The following is a 6,000-nucleotide window of genomic DNA, read 5'->3' as shown; positions in this document are numbered from 1 at the left end:
AGGGTCCCCCGTTGCCGCTGTGGCCACGCTGCACCATGCTGCCACACGCCATGCCACGCTGCCACATGCCACCAAACGCCGAAGAGTGCAGAATCCCGTGGATTAATACACACTTTGGGCCAGGTGGGAACGCCCATGTGCCTCCTCTTGCAGGGGCTGGCTTGACAGTGTCCCTTGCAACACTGAGGGTCTGTTGCATCATCTCTGGTGCTCTGGTGCAGGGTCTGGGGACACCTTTCAGGGGGGCCCCTTTGATGGGCCATGTCACCCCCTCCTGCTGTGGATAAGCTTCCCTCACACCGGTGAGGACCCCTCATCTGGGCTCCTCTGCACAGGGGAGGATGGGCAGTCACTGCACCTCTGACCAGAGGCTTTTCCCAGATACCCAAAGTCTCTCCTCCCTCCACCCTTTTGGTTCGAGGGAATGTCCCCAGCCCTGAGCTGTTACTTTATCTTATCTTCATTAGCAAGCAGCACCACGCCTCAGTCAGGGCCCCCATTCAGGGTGTGGGAGTCTTCTCTTCAGCTTTTGTAATACAGTTTTAAAAAGTCCTTTAAGAAAATGTTTAAGTCATAAAATATAATATTTCAGTCTCTGACATATGGTCAAGATTTATCCTCTGAGAAGAGGTGGGCAGACAGCCTGGCAGTGAGACTTGGGAAAAGGAGGAGAAGTCCGAGTTAGAGTCGCAGAGAGAGAAAAGGAACTGTGAGAGATAGACTGGTGAAAAACTAACTAGAAAACCACTAACAGAGCAGAGTGCAGCATGGAAGAAATGGTTGCCAGAATCTGGAGGGACTGAGCATTTATGTGTCTACAATCCTATGGCGGCTACTACCCAGAAAGTCTTGGGAGTGTCTTTCTGAATCCTCTCCAATACCATTTTGAGAATCTGATAAGTGACTATTGTTACTTTTTGCCTAAAACAGAGAAGCCTGACTATAATTATAGAGACGGTGTGTGCTTTGCCACAAACATGCCTGCGGTGTTTCATGTTGTGACGACATGTTTATAACTCTGTAATCTTTATCCTATGTAATTTTAAGGACTTTTTTTTTTTTAAATGCTAAACTCTAATGAGTGCCCTGACTTCTCAAATCATAAGGAAGAGATGAAGGATACATCCCATTTCCTTTCTAGCTGTTGTGGATTGGAAGGAAGGGCACAGCACTGGTTATGGTAGCCCAGTATCACCTGCTTTGCCACTGAACCTGCCTAACACTGCATTCAGAAAACTGAGCTGTTCCCAGCCTCATCTCAGATCCCCTCCCAGTTCTGGTACAGGTAAGAGGGGGATAAAATTTTCTTTTCTTTTCTTTTCTTTTCTTTTCTTTTCTTTTCTTTTCTTTTCTTTTCTTTTCTTTTCTCTTTTCTTTTCTATTCTTTTCTCTTTTTTCTTTTCTTTTCTTTTTTCTTTTTCTTTTCATATGGCTGAAGCTGCTCAGTACTAATTTTCTTAGAAGTGGAAGGACTTCAAAAAGACTGCTGAATGACAGCTGGGCAGAAAATAGATAGTGGGTATAAATACCATGGGCTTTACTATTCTGAGGCTTTAGAGAGGAACACAAACAAGAATACAGTGTTAAGTTACCAAACTTAAATTATTATTTATAATTAACCTTTTCAGGTAAGACTTGTCTGTGTACCAAAAAACAGTGATAAATATGGCTTTCATTTGCAACCAGCTTTTTTGATTAACTGATGGTGTTAGAAGGTTATATACCAGAACTTCATCCAGAGGGAGAAGAGAAATAGAAGAAAGAGGAAGGTATCAAGGGAAATTGGGGAAAAAGAAATGTGAATGCCAAGGAACAAGGACAGATTTGATGGAGAGCAGTAAATTCTGGAAGACTGGGGGAAAAATCTAGGGGATAATCCAAAGGGGGAGGAGACAGACTAGGGGAGATGCTTGGTGGAGGCGTGACTGCTGAGATGATAGGGTGGAAGGTGAGAGACATACACAGAGCTGGAGGAGGGAGGAGATTCTCGGAGAAGGAATCAGGGGTAAAAGGAAGCACATGTAGAAAGGAAGGCAGAAGTCTGGCAACAAGCTGGAGGTTGCAGCTGCGAAAGCCACACAGGAAGCAATCAACAGGACTCCAAGAAGACCAAAGGTAGAACAACAGCATTTACATAAGAGGATAGGTCAGAAAATATCTAGATTAATGCAAATTTCAGAAATATTTTTTTATTCCTACCTTTTTCTTGTCACTTGATTTTCTGCCTAACTTTAGAGAAGCAGAAATTTCATAGAAAGCCAGGTTATGCCATGGAGTGCCCCTTGGGTTAATACATGTGGGAGTTTTATAGCTCCTGTCATAATGACTCACCTCCAGGGTCTTGATAATCCTCTGGCATAGCTTTTATTTTAATTATGAAAGCACTTGGCAGACTGGCTGATAACTGTTGATATTTGCTGTAACTTTTTCGAAGGAGGTCCTTTATAGGCTGTTCAAATAAAAAAATACAGTGCTTAAAACTTAGTAATTTTAGAAAAGTATCTGCTTAAAACTTAATAATTTTAGAAAAGTATCATCCCTGCTCTGATAAAAGGATTTAGCAAAGATCCAAACAGACAGGCAGATGAGGCAATAGCACTGGCTCAGATGTTCATTTAGACAACCAAGTTCTGAACCAAAGCCTGTGGAAATTGTTAGAAAGAGTCCCATGAATTTGAGCAGCTGTGCTTTCAGCTGGGATCCCTCATCCTGACCTGTCTCTGTGCTTTGTGTAAATAAATATAAGCCCAAATCTGAAGAGCTATCTCTAACATGACACATACTACCTGGCTGCCAGTACTTTGTGGGGATTAATTGGGATTAGGCTGTGTTTGCAAAGAGTCACGACAAAGAGCAAAACTCAATTAAACTTGTTCTGTATTGGCAACAGGGACCTGATACATTCCCTCCAAGTGCTGGGCTGTTGCAGAGGCTACAGGGATCAGAGGCAAAGGCTGGTCCTGAAGGGGTTTATTAGATCTGGCCTTTCTTGTAAAGCATAAGTGTGAGAGGGTATTATCTTGGGCTCAGAGGTTTCATAATTCCTTATCACTTGAGATAGTTTAGGTAAAGGGAGTTTAAAAGGTCTGTGCAACTTTCTGCTTCTCTTTGTGGCTGATACAAGATCAGCTGTCTGGTTGGGCCCTGGGCTGCAGGGTTGCTTAGGGTTGCCACAGCAACTCTAATTTTCTGTAAATACGGAGGTAAGTTTGCAGGTCCTTCTGCACCTCTGCAGTTCTTTGCGGTGAGAGTTGTGAGAGCAGCTCTCCCTCCATACAGGTATGTGATCCTGCTCCTGGGCTAGGGGCAGATTCTGAGCCTACAGCTGGGTATTTTATATATTTCTTGTAAATGTATTATTGCATCCTATAACTTGCAAAATGCTCCTAATTGCTGGTTACTGAAAGCAAAGAGAGATGTCATTCAGCCTTTATTTCTTGACTGTTTATAAATCCAAGAAAAGTCCATTCACTAAAATTTGTAAAGACTAAATATACTGGTAGTCAAATTATTTCTCTTGCATATCTTGATAATGTATATATTGCTAATATTTCACTGTAATTGCAATTAAAATAAACATATTGTCTTGGGGTGACTTTATGATGTGTATCCCATATCGCTGCCCTATGCCCAGAAATTAATTCTTGTGCCTTTCCTTGCCTCTAAACTGAGCCTGAGAGAGGGAAGGAAAAACTGAGCAAAACCTTTTCAAAGCAGTTTGCAGCTTGTTCAAGGTCACACAGAGATAGCGACTTTTTTTTTCCCAGCTGCGGCAGGGGAGCAAGGAAGTGCCCGGCTTGCGGCTGCCCAGTCAGCTTTTGGCCAGTTGTTCAGTTTCTTTTTCTCCAGAGAGAGACTGAGAGTTGAACATTTTTTCCTTCCATGGAATTTCTGATTCTCTCCCTTTTCTACTGGACTGCTCCAACCTCAGAGCACATCAGGAGGACTTTCCACTGGGCACAGAGGGCCTGGCCCTGGGCCAAGCCCCAGCTCCGAGGAGACCAAAGGGAGGACTCTAACACTTTCCCAGTTTTTCCTCCACAGCGAGAGATTCGAGGAGACCAAAGGGAGGACTAACGCTTTCCCAGTTTTTCCTCCACAGCGAGAGATTTTATTATATAGCATTATTTTCCTTTTCCCATGTGTTTGTTAAATAAATAGTTTTTATTTCCTTCACTTTCCTTTGAGGAAAATTTGTTTTTTCTCAAACCTGGTGGGGGAGGGATGGTGGTGACCTGCCTTCTCTCAGAGGATATATTTCTAAATTTGGCCAAACCAGCACACATATTGAAACTTTAACTGCAATGAATGTATTTATAATTTGCCTGTTAATCGTTGTATAAAAGCCTATTACATAAGCAAATACATGCATATGTTATACAAAATATAAGGAGATATACCAAGTTTATGGCTGTATGCATTTACTAACTGTGATACAAAAGAACATATGAAAGATACTGTATTAATTATGGGAATTGTATAATTATTAATTGGAGGAAAAAGCATATATTGCATTTCTGTGTAGTTTTAAAATTATAATTTATGTGCAATAAATATGCTGATGTAACATCAATTAATTTTTATATGGAAGTCCTGAAATCAACCCAATAAATAACATAATCATATGCTATTTTAATGATTTATTTTCTTGACCATTGACACAATAGCTATATTTATTCAGTGGGGTTCTTTTTAACTTGGCAAAAATATTCTACTCATAAAAAATGTGTAGTCTGTAGCTGCCTAGTTTTGGGGTTTTTTTTCTGTGCTCAAGTGAGACTTCAAAAGCATTTATATAATTGGCACAACCAGGAAAATGTAGGGGGTTTGGGTTAAATTTCTGTAATTTGGAACTACTTTTTTTTTTTCCCCCTGTAACTGATAGTTATATGCATATTTCTGTAACGTTTTCATCTGAAAGAATAATGCCGTATCTTAGGATCAAAAATTACATGATCTGAGAAGTTCAGGGTATCTATTAATTCCCTCGTTCATTTACTGTTAGTGCACAGAAATCGCTGCTAGTACTTTTTCAACTGCTCTGTTCTTCATAGGTGTTAATATTTCTCAATACACAGTGATATTACACAATTTTTCATAATCTCTTTAGATCTTCAGCTGCTGGCAAGGTATCTCCTGTGGCAATGGTAATTTTGTTTTTCAGTGTTGGGGTTTTCGTTTTTTTGGCAGTGTGTGAATTATGTTTGATTCTTTTATTGTGGTAATTAAGTATCTTCTCAAGAAAAATATGAGAAAAAGGAAAAAAAAATCTTTTTTCATCACAAAATAATTTTCCTCTATTCCAGCTACTGATTCTGATTCCCAAAGTGAGGTTGGCAGCTGCCCAAAGGACATGGCGTAGCTTCAGGAAAGCTTTCTTCTTGTGCTGGCCTGATGAAGAGCAGGGTTTTTCCTCGCAGTAGGCTGATGGTTTGGCTTTGGTGTTTGAGGCTGGACTGAAGCCCCATGGAAGATCTTCTGTACATTGTTCAGACCTAGGACATATCTCCAGGTCTGGAACGTGTAAACTGAAAGATAAAGGTGTCAGTCATTTGGCAGGTCTTCAATACTTGAGAAGTCACCAAGAAGTTGACCTAAAACTTAGGTATTCACAATTGGAAAAATCCCCAGTGTGTATGTTGTTCTTAATTATTACAGAGACAAAATTAAAGTGTAGCTGGTAGGCAAAAAACTAACATAAGGACTACCCAGTCATTCTTCAAAACCACTGACATTGGCTAGGATGATTCATTGTGGCTGTTTCTCAACCAGGTATTGCACTAGTGAAAGATTTTAGAATTACTCCATTATTCTGTGACTTCTGATCTAAGGTGAAGAGTTTTGCAAGAAGTGGAATATATCCAAGTAGGGACAAGATTTATTAAATTTCTCCTGACTTTCAGAAGATGTTTGCTTTAAAGTTTTCATGTCCTACCATTGGAACCTCCTCTCTGTGCTCTCCTTGTGAAGTCTAAGACAAATATTTTGTCAACAGAGTTG

The 6,000-nt window shown here is 40.5% G+C and overlaps 1 protein-coding gene across 3 annotated transcripts in view; it reads left to right on the top strand.

The window, feature by feature from the left end:
• The first annotated feature begins 1,264 nt into the window (after positions 1–1,264).
• The window catches only part of CD36 (CD36 molecule), a 36,269-nt gene continuing 31,533 nt past the window's right edge, over positions 1,265–6,000 (top strand). The window contains exon 1 of one of the 3 annotated variants that reach the window (XM_017745986.1): positions 1,265–1,285. The gene's annotated coding sequence lies outside the window, so the exon portion shown is untranslated. Of the gene's footprint in view, positions 1,286–1,999; positions 2,116–6,000 lie in introns of those variants that run through there. The other 2 variants (XM_017745984.1, XM_017745987.1) reach the window with 2 other exon arrangements.

This window comes from Corvus brachyrhynchos, unplaced genomic scaffold (genome assembly GCF_000691975.1).
Source record: "Corvus brachyrhynchos isolate BGI_N302 unplaced genomic scaffold, ASM69197v1 scaffold239, whole genome shotgun sequence".
Taxonomy (NCBI): domain Eukaryota; kingdom Metazoa; phylum Chordata; class Aves; order Passeriformes; family Corvidae; genus Corvus; species Corvus brachyrhynchos.
This window is presented reverse-complemented; position numbering and strand designations above follow the sequence as displayed.